Here is a 10952-nt window from a genome sequence, read left to right on the forward strand (position 1 = left end):
GATAGACGTAAATTCATGTGTAGCCCCGTTAATATTGCCAGTTCTATTGGACTAAGCTTCCTATTTATACTATATCTGCATTAAATTAAATGTATTCAAGCAGCTAAATATATATATTGGAAAATTGTCTGAATGGTAAAGGAAAACTCCAGTGAAAATGACTCACTAATAATCAGGTAAATTTAAACAGTATTCACCCATATCTGCTTTTTTGTTATTAGTCAGGCTGTTTGATATTTGTATTCTCAAATATACTGTGGCATTATAGTGTGTTTTTGAAAAATTTAAAAAAAGTGTTTTTCATTTGTTGCATTTTAAGCATTTATGAAACATTTATATATTTATGGATTTTATGTTTTTCTTTTTATATCATTCAATTCTATGTAATGCACCTATAATAAAACTCTGACACACACTTAACTATATGCAATAAAAGAATTCTTCTGTGTGTATTTTATTCATGTAGATCAGACTTTTGCACTGTCTGCCCAGCAACGGGCCACTATGCGCATTGTATTGTTTGATAGTCACTGACAGTCTGCTGTAAGCACTTCCCTGATCATATGAGCACCTTCATCAATGAGCAAGCAGAAATTATTTGCATCACTGATGTTTTTGTTAAGCCATTCATTTTGTCAAGCCATTCTTGTAAACCTTGTAAATTCCTAATTTCAGGAGGACTGCCATCATAGCATGTAATATTTGTGCAGTTCTGGAATTATAAATGTAAAGCTATATTAGATTGTTTCCTTGCTTTATTGCCTCTTGGTAGCAGTTATTTTTATATTTGGATGGAACAGTTTGTTGAGTCACTATAACAGCTAGAATCTTTATATTACTAAATTTTATCCTCAGTATTGCTATAGCATTACTTTTTAATGCACATTATTTTTTGAGGCTATTGCAGAAACGAAAACTTGGATAGTAATCGTGCATCTGTGTGTCGGTCATAAATATTGTAGGTAATGGTGGTGTTTATAGTTTGCATATAAAAATTTGTACCATATGGTTTACATGATATAGGGCTCTGTTGAGTTCTTAAATGTTTTTTAATGTTGAGTCTGTACATTGAGGGACAATAATGAAGGCAATTATAATTTCATAATTGGACTCTGAGTTTCTGTTCTGTGAGTAATTTACCTATGAACTGCTGTGCCATTGATTATTTTAAATGGTTGTCAAATGCCTATTATTGGAGAACCTGGGTAATCATGCAAACCTGAAATGGATTTGGTTCAAGATTGAAATGATTTGCCAACTCTGACTTGTTCGAACGCCATATTTTGATTGGCATCCATGCTGTGGCAGTGTGCACAGTGACTGATCTCATTTAATTTTTCTCTTTCATCGCTGTTAACATGTCATTAGTCCCATTTTTCAATTCACCACACTACACTTGTAACATTCTGGATCATTCAGGTTCTCCCTTAAAGTCACCCTTCTAAATAAAAGCGATACTTACTTTTACTTGATTTACTTTAGCCCTTGATTCCTCTGCAACTGACTTCTGTCCGGCCCCACGCTATAATGGATTCTTTCTTTGTCCCGGCCCAAGCAACTAAAGGGGACTGCCACTATCTTCTGCCTTCTGCTCATGTCACCTGATCTTGTACTGTGCAGACAAGAAATCAGGTGATGTTTCCTCCTGTATATGTAAAATAAAAGTGTTGATCCCACTACTCATGTGAGAAGGAGCAGTCCGTAGTCTGTGACTTAGGTATCCCAGGAGCTTGTGGGCTTCTCATTCAGTCTTTACCACCACAGCAGTAAAGACAGAAAAGGAGGGACCTTCAATTCTTTTAAAAAAAAAAAACAAAAAAAGCAAACAAACACTATCAGTGAATGCTACCTATTATTAATTAGGTACACTGCTTACCATATTTTGTATCCTCTATGGGGTCTGCCCCAAACTAAAGACTGAGACTTCAAGCATTTTATAGAAGTAAATCTCATTAACCTCCCTGGTGGTAATCCCCAGTGTGGCTCTGTGTGAATTTTCCATACCTAAAGCAGTAACCCCGAACCACACTCAGGGTGTAAATGCCAGGGAGCTTAAAAGTCCTACCTGGTTCCCACGTTCCAGCAGCCTCCTCCAGCAGTGCCCGTGGCGTCCACCAGCAATGTCCGGCATCTTCTTCCCCTGGCAATGCTGGGCAGGCATTTGTGAAACCCGGTGATGCCCAGCCGGCATCTGTGTCCCAAGTATGTGAACGTTGGGGACGCGAGGCCAAGGGAAGCAGATGCTGGCTGGGCATCTGCTGGCAAGTGCGTGTCTGGGAGACAGGACCAGGCGAGAAAAATACTAAGTATTTTTAAATGTACCGCTTTTACATTTAAAAATGCTTAGTATTCATACTGCCAGGGAGGTTAAGCCTCCCCATGGAACTTACTAATTGAAAACAATAATGCTTACAAAGCTGCATAATCGCTATGTTGGTGTTAGCTACCAAACAAACCTTTTTCTGGCTTTTGGTGTGTTTAGTTTCTTGAATGTTTTACTATACCTCCCTTCCACACCCCTAGGTATTTCTCTTTAAACTCTTTGGACCTGATTTATTAAAGCTCTCCAAGGCTGGAGAGGATAAACTGAAGCTGGGCAATCCAGCAAACCTGGAACACATCTGGTCCAGGATTAAAAACATTTTCTAACAAATAGAAAATGACCTTTAGGAAATAGGTTCCAGGTCCAGGTTTGCTGGATCAACCAGATTCACTGATGAAACTGTGTCTTCTCCAGCAATGGAGACCCTTAATAAATCAGATCCTTTGACTCCTCAATCTGTGACCTTTGCTTTGCTCCAAACTATTTTGTGATTGAACATTGACCGAAGAAGTGTTTGTGTACTTTTTGATGGCTTATGTTTATATCTGTCCTCTCATGTCAGCTATCTTGTTAATTTCCTGTGGTCTGATTGCCCCCTCAGTAAAATCTATTCTCTTCCCCCTGTATTTGGGAGTTGCAACATATTTGCATTTCTGGCAGGCTTTTTTGTCTTTGATTAGACATTTTGAGCTTTATCTTTTGCAGCTCTCCAAGGCTGGAAAAGATAGACTATCATTTGAGAGCCTGTGTGATCTAGCAAACCAGGAATGGTTTTCTCAAACTCATTTGCTTTTGGCTGGAAAATGTTTTTAATCCTTGACCAGATCCATTCCAGGTTTGTTCATATTATTCTATTTTAGCCAGTTTGTAATAAGCTGTAATAAATCAGACCCATTTGGCACAAGACACACAGGAAAGCCTGTTTTGCTTCTTAGTTTATTGTTTATATCCTGCACTACATTCCAAGTAAAAAGTGAACAGCCAAAAATCTGGGGCACTATTAGATGGTATACCCTGTTGCCATTTATTACATGCTCTTTACCTGCTCCTTCACCCATATGTAGACGTTGTTAACAACTGTTTTTTATTTCCTATTCTCTCTACCAGTTGTGGGAATAATAATTATTATTATTGTGGACCCAACAACTAAGCAAAGTGACTAGATTTTGTGTTTCTCATTGTTTATGCTTTGTCACTCACCTATCTTCTAATCTACAATTAGACTCTACTTATCTTTTCCTGCTTCCTGTCTAAAAGACATTTGTTTACTTGTGGTTTATTGCCCTTTACACTTTTTTGCAACTAAGAATTTTATTTTATTTTAATGGTAGACCGTCACAATCCCACCAATTCCCACACCAATCACTATTTTACTGTTAAGGCTATTGCAACTATGTATTTATACACTGCTATCACACTGTCTCCTTACATTGGGCCTAATTTGTTAATGCTCTCAATGATTGGAGAAGATAGACTACCTGGGTTAACCTAGGTGATTCAGCAAACTTGGAATAGATATCGGATTGATATTGTAGTCAAGGATCTCAGATGCCAAATTATCTTTTATGTAATGTAATATTGTTTATAAACAAATTATCTTTAAATGGACACTTTAATTGTTCTATCAAAAACATTACAATTTGTTTTCCAAGGCCAACTCCCTTCATCCTGAAGCTACAGTATGTATAATTCTCGATTATTTCAAATCATCTGACTTTCCAAGTATACCATTAGATGTATCTGAGATGTTGGACAAACAGATCACTTTAGAGGATATGCAATCAGCCATCTCACGAGCAGTAGCAGGAAAATCTCCAGGCCCTGACGGCCTCACATTAGCATAATATAAAAAAATACCTGCCCATTATTGGCCCCTATTTTGTAGACACAGATAACGCCTTACCATAAGGACATCAGCTTACACAGGATACCCTTTCCGCACACATTACGGTTATTTTGAAACCGGATAAAGACCCACAGTCCTGCGCCAGTTTCCGCCCCATATTACTTTAAAATTGCGATCTGAAAAAATTTGCAAGCATATTAGCGCACAGATTAATGCCTGTCATTAACAACATCATTTACCCAGATCAAAGTGAATTCCTCCCATTTGGAGAGGCCAAAGATAATACCACACATACCATGAACATTATAGACTACGCCCAATCACATAACACCCCATTGATGCTTCACTCAACGGACGCAGAGACCTTCTCTGTGTCCGTGGAGAGAAGCATCAATGGGGTTCGAGTGGGGCTGATTGGGTTGATTGAATTTTCCTAAATACAGTACTACAACAGATGGGCCTCCCTGCACACCTCCTCCACTGGATACAGGCATTGTACTCAGTCCCAACGGCAATGGTTAGGGTTAATGGAGATTTGTCGCCTCCCTTTCAAATCTCGAATGTAACGAGACAGGGATGTCCCCTCTTTCCTCTTTCACTTTTTGTGCTCACCACTGAGCCATTTTTAGGATGGGTGCGCTCGAGTTTGAACATACAGGGCATTAAAATAGGTAAAGTACAACACAAGATCGCTGCCTATGCAGACAATTTACTTTTCTACATACCATCCCCTATTACAACACTACCAAATCTCCTAAAAGAGCTCCAGTATTACAATGAACTATCGAACTATAAAATTAATTTACAAAAGTCAAGGGCACTAAATGTCGCTCTTTCTGATAAGGTTCAGAGATCATTATCACCAAGTTTCCCCTTTAAATGGGCTAAGCTCTCGATCAGATATCTAGGTACCTAGATTCCAGTTCAACTCTCACAAGTGGTTGCTCTTAATTTTGTCCACTTCTCAATACGTTATGGAGAGACTTCCAGAATAGAAGGAAATTGACCTTCACGTGGTTTGGGAGATGTAATGTTCTTAATGATGAACATAATGCCGAGACTTTAATATCTCTTACAGGCCTTACCAGTCCGCACTCCATCTGGTATTATCTCTGCATTTCGATCTGAGTTCATCAAGTTTGTTTGGCATTCAGATGTACCTCGGCTTAGTGTTAAAGTTTTAGGACTTCCCAAAACTAGTGGAGGGATGGCATTCCCAGACGCCATATTGTATCATCAAGCAGTCCACATTGCAAGACTATTAGACTGGTGCAATAGCAGACATTCAAAACTATGGGTTGGATTGGAGAATGAAATTTCTAAGTTCCCCATTGATACCCTAGTGTGGGCGCCACCAACGACCAGGGCAGAGCTATCTAAACACCCCCTGATAGGAACTACTCTTGTAATGGTCGCGAAGTCGCATGAGATTAATGCTTACCCAACACTGCTCTCTCATATATTGGGCACTGCTAGTATAGGAGACTTCAGGGTATACACCGAGCTAAGCACTTTATTAGCGATGGATCTTAGGCTTCCCTTGCAAGATTTGAGGAGGATAACGACTTGCCCTCGCTGAGTGCATGGTGTCACATTCAGTTGACGTATCTATTGAGATCATTACCCCAACCATCCCAAATCTCTCGCCCACTTCTGCCTCTCAAGTCATTATGTACAGCATCAACTGCCCTGAGGGGCACATTGTCCTATACATATCAAACCCTACTCTCGGCACAGACTGCTGCTATCCCCTCATTTGTGATTAAATGGGAAACTGATCTGGGCATGTGCTTTACAGATACTCAATGTGATCACATGCTACATTTCTGCCACAAAGCCTCCGTATGCAATAAATATCAAGAGATCAGTTTCAAAGTGATGACTGGTTGGTATAGAACACGGGACAAACTAGCCAGATTCTACCCCACTGCTGATGCGTGGTGAGATGCAAAGGAACGTTTTTGCATGGTTTCTGGGAATTTCCAAAATTAACCAATTTCTGGGAGGCAGTGGCTCATTTAATCCGCCACTTAACCGAGGTTAATATTAGGGGTAAACCAGAGCAGGCGCTGTTTCACATTTCTGATATGATGAAAAAACAATACAAACGCTCTCTTCTGCATTTTTTACTTAACACCACTAAGGCTTGCATCCTGTTTTGTTGAGTGAGAAGCTGCCAACCATTGCCCAGTGGCTACAGAGAGTGTCAGACATATGCAAAATGGAGGATATGCTATCGACTGTAAATGGTAAATCTGAAAAATTCAGGCAAACTTGGTTTTACTGGTCCCAGTTTTGCACTACCCTGGATTATGCCTCGTTTGAGCCACCAAAGTCAAGAAAGTGAGAGGTGTTATGTTTGGGATTTTTGTAAAGAATATTAAAAAGAAAGTACAAATCCAGTGCAATACAATAGAAGTACATTTAGCACCCGAAGGGTGAGGACAAAGTGAACGGAGAACAACTTACAATCATCAGGCAATTCTGCTTTTGAAACAAACCAAGAGAACAAACCCCCCCTGTATATCGCCCAGCTATGAAATGGGCTGTTAAGTCCATGAGGTTGTTGTGGAGAGAGGTCCATCATAATCATGGATAGAGTCTTTGTCCTCGAGGGTGGAATCCCACCCATAGCCATTGCAGCGAACCAGCTTAGCTGAAGCCCCTTGATAAAGACTGCACAGCATTGGTTTCAACTAGAAAAGAAAAAGAAGAGGAAAAAAAAAGACAAAGAAAAAAAAGAGAAAAAATAGAGATAGGAAGATAGTACAGGAAAAGAGGATAGGGAGAGAGAAAAAAGCTCACAAAAGTAGGTAGTAGATTAAGGGTAGGAATGGGGGGGGGGGGTTGTCAGGATCACCACAGCGCCCATAGGCCAGTAGCCTGAATGACCACTCAGTACATGAAATCCTAGAGTGTCAGGCTCATGTGGTCCCAGCCTATTGGCATATAGTAGTCGATCCAAGGGGACCACAGTTTTTGAAAGTGCGTCCTGGTGTCTGTGAGGATTGCTCTCAGTTTTTCATTAAGCAGGAACCCCAACATTTTTAGCTTGACCTGTGAGGCAGTGGGGATAGCCGACCACCAGGCTTTTGCTAAAACCATTTTTGCCGATGTGAATAAGTGGGTCAACAGTGTAAATTAAGTTAGCTGTGCAGACTGCCGGTTGTAGATTAAGCAGTGCCTCTGCAGGGGTTTACAACTATGTAGGCCATTTGATACACCTGAGACCAAAATCTGTGTATGGGCATGTCCACCATATGAGAAATAATCTGCCTGGGTTATCACACCCCCGAAAACACTTGGGACTCTGGTCTGGTTTCATTTTAGCATTTCAAGTCTTACTGGTACCAAGTACCAACGTAACATCAGCTTGTAGTTTGTCTCAACAGCCCTCAACAGCCGCACTGTGGATACTGCAGTGGGCTGTTGTGGTTCATATTTGCTCCCATGCCTCCTGCCCCAGGTCCATTGCCAGATCCCCCCCCCCCATCATGCCACATAAGGTAAAGCTGTTGACGTGTGCTTGCTCACTAAAGTTTCGTACAAAGCTGATACAACCCCTTTGGTTAGGGGGCTGCTTGCACAGATCTGCTCAAAAGAAGAGGGGGCCAGTCTCGGGGGCATTTTTTTCAATTTGATGTGTATGTAATGAGAAATTTGCAGCAGTCTAAACGTTTCAGATGCGGGGATCTGGAATTTTTCCCTCAAATAGTCTACATTGAAATTGCGACAGTTTGTAAAGGTTATTCTCCAGCCACCACTGAAAGGGATTGCCCACTAAAACGGACAGCGGGACCTATTTATTGCCCACTAAAAAGGACAGTGGTAGGTAATTAGTGGTCAGGTCCCCTAACCGTCTACCCAAGTCCCACATCTGCATCGTGTGTTTTAGAAGCTTTTTAGGGTTAGAAATAGCTGGGCGTACTCTGGGAGGGATCCAGAGTAAATTTTCAACTGTCACCGGAGCCACCAAGCCCACTTCAATAGTGATCCAATGGGGAGGGTTCAATGGTACATGGTAGGCTGTCAGGGGCGCTATTTGAGCTGCAGTGTAGTATGACGGGAGGTGAGGTACAGACAAGCCACCTTGATGCCTTGAGCGAAACATAGTCTGACGTGGAATGCGTGGTCTACTTGAATTCCAGATAAATGAGAGCATTCGTTTCTGCAGGACCTTAAGGGTAGTTAAGGGAATTGTTTATTGGCAAGACCCTCATATGGTACAACAATTTAAGTAGCCAGATCATCTTGACGGATGCTATGCTTCCTAACCAAGAAATCTGGTATCTTTTCCATGATTCTAGTAATAAAGTGAGTCGCTGTTAAAAACAACCCCAGGTAGCGCAGGCGGCGGACTTCCCATTTAAATGGGAAGGAAGCATACAAAGCAGAGACTATCTCGGGCGGTAATGAGATGTTTAGCACCCTACACTTGTGCAGATTAAGATGTAGGCCAGAAAACATTTGAGATTTCTCCAGGAGGGCCATCAGATTTGGCAGGGAGACCAAAGGGTTTGAAAGGCACAAAAGTATGTCGTCGGCAAAAAGACTCAGTTTGTGTGCTTTATCGCCAATAATAACACCCGAGATATCCGGGTGGTCTCTTAACGCTTGGGTCATAGGTTCCATTGCCAGCGCGAACAACAGCGGCGACAAGGGGCAGCCTGATCTGGTCCCCTTGCCTATGGGAAAGAAGGGGGATCTATGTCCAATGTACTGTATAAACGCTCTGGGAGAGTTGTACAATGCGGCCACCCAGCTACGGAATCGTGGACCAAAGCCCTACTTCTCTAAAAGATAGGTGAGGTATGACCACTGTACCGAATCCAAGGCTTTCTTGATGTCTAAGGTGAGGAAAAATGCGGGGAACCCCTTTGAGCGGACGTGGTGTGCTAGATGGAGTGCGTGGCATATATTGTCTCCCGCTTGCCGTTTGGGGATAAAGCCAGTTTGGTCTTGATCTATCACTCTGTCTATTCCCTGGTTGAGACATACTGCCAGGACGGATGCCAGGAGCTTGACTTCTATGTTTAGCAGGGAGATCGGGCGAAAACTGGACCACTTGGTTGGATCAGTATCCGGCTTGGGCAAAATACATATGGTGGCCTCCAATGCGCTAGCACCCATCTCTCCCCCTTTGAGGATGTCGTTAAATAATTGCAGTAAGTGGGGTACCAGCACCTCTTTAGACACTTTAAAACTCTCACAATCTCTGTTTGTTTTATTGGAGACTAATAGATCTATCAATTAGTCTGGTAGGTTAGGTAGGTGGACGCCATCAAGGAAACTTTGAATAGCTGCAGAGCCAGAGGGGTTGGGTGATTTGTAATGTCTATGGAATTCTTGTAGAATAAGGGGGGGGTTACTAGTGATCCCCGTCCCTTGTACTTTGAGGCGGTAGGGTTTAAAGTGGCGGTCTGGTTGGCGTAGTCGCCGTGCTAGCATGTGTGTTGTTTGTTGCTATACAAATAGAATTTATTTTTCAACCACCGCAGTGCTTTCTCCACCAGGGACACTGTGTGTAGGTTCAGCTGGGTGTGTAAGAATAGAAACCACCATCGGTGTACAGGGTAGGAACTCTCAAGCCAGGCGTAATCACGGGCATAGAACAACAAGATATAATTGGTGATCCAAGGGGCGGGGTGGGGGGATGACACTGTTGGGAATTCCAGGGAGGAGGGCCAGGAAAAAGAGAAGAAGGGGGGCTCTAGTGGCCCTAGATAAGAATTAAGTATAAAACAAACAATAAACAGAATCATACTCAAAAGTCATTTGCATAATGACTGTGCACAGGAAAAATCAAGAACATACGGGGGTGAATCAGGAAAAGCCGTATTAACCCCAATAGTGCTCCAGGTTTCTGCCCCCTAAATAATAAGGGCGGAGGGGACGAGGTGGAGTGTACAGTGACTACCAAAAGGAAAAACAAAGCAATTTGGTAAGACTACTGTAACATTACATTTACCGGTACTTAAATATTAGATTAACATGGTAATAGGCTCTGGATCTAAAATTCAAGTATAAAACTCAAGCATTAAACAATATGACTGTCCGCCAACTTACGACTCAGGGCGAGTAAATTAATGTTCTCCATTTTCCATTAAGTGGTGAAGGATCAGAGTATCGCGTAAACAGGCTGGATACAACAACTGAAGGGTAACAAATCCCATAGAGTGTGGCCCCGATTGGGCTCCAGGCTGTAACAATTAGCAAAAAAAAAAAAAGGAGGAAACCAGCGTGAGTGTGCAGGAGATGGCTTCAAGTTACTTATCCTGCTGGCTGGGGCGTCCTGTCGCTTTGGAGGAGGGTCTAACTTGGTGCTCTCAACGTTCTCGGAGTTGCTGAAGATGTAGTCGTGGGGTACGAGGGAGAGAGATTCCCGCTCGGGTTCATCCATCGAAGATGGCAAAGGAAAACCCTTGGATAGAAAACAGTCATGTGCTTCTGAGACTGAGGTGATCACTTAATTTCTTCCATTAAAGAAGAATATTAACTTCAAAGGATATCCCCATCTGTATGCAATTTTCTGGTCTTGTAGAATGCACAAGTATGGTTTAAGCTCTCTTGGTCGCTGGATAGTGGTCGGAGCCAAATCAGCAAAAAGCTGGTAGGGGTGACCCTGAAAGAACAGGGGCTCTTTAGCACCTGCAACTTGTAGCAACTTATCTTTGGACCTGCAGTAGTGAAGTTTAACAAGGATGTCTCTGGGGGGACCAGCCGGTCTAGGCTTGGCTAGAGTACGGTGAATCTGTTCGAATTTTAAACGTTCAATTGGCAACT

Source organism: Pyxicephalus adspersus, chromosome 1 (assembly GCF_032062135.1).
Source record: "Pyxicephalus adspersus chromosome 1, UCB_Pads_2.0, whole genome shotgun sequence".
Lineage (NCBI taxonomy): Eukaryota > Metazoa > Chordata > Amphibia > Anura > Pyxicephalidae > Pyxicephalus > Pyxicephalus adspersus.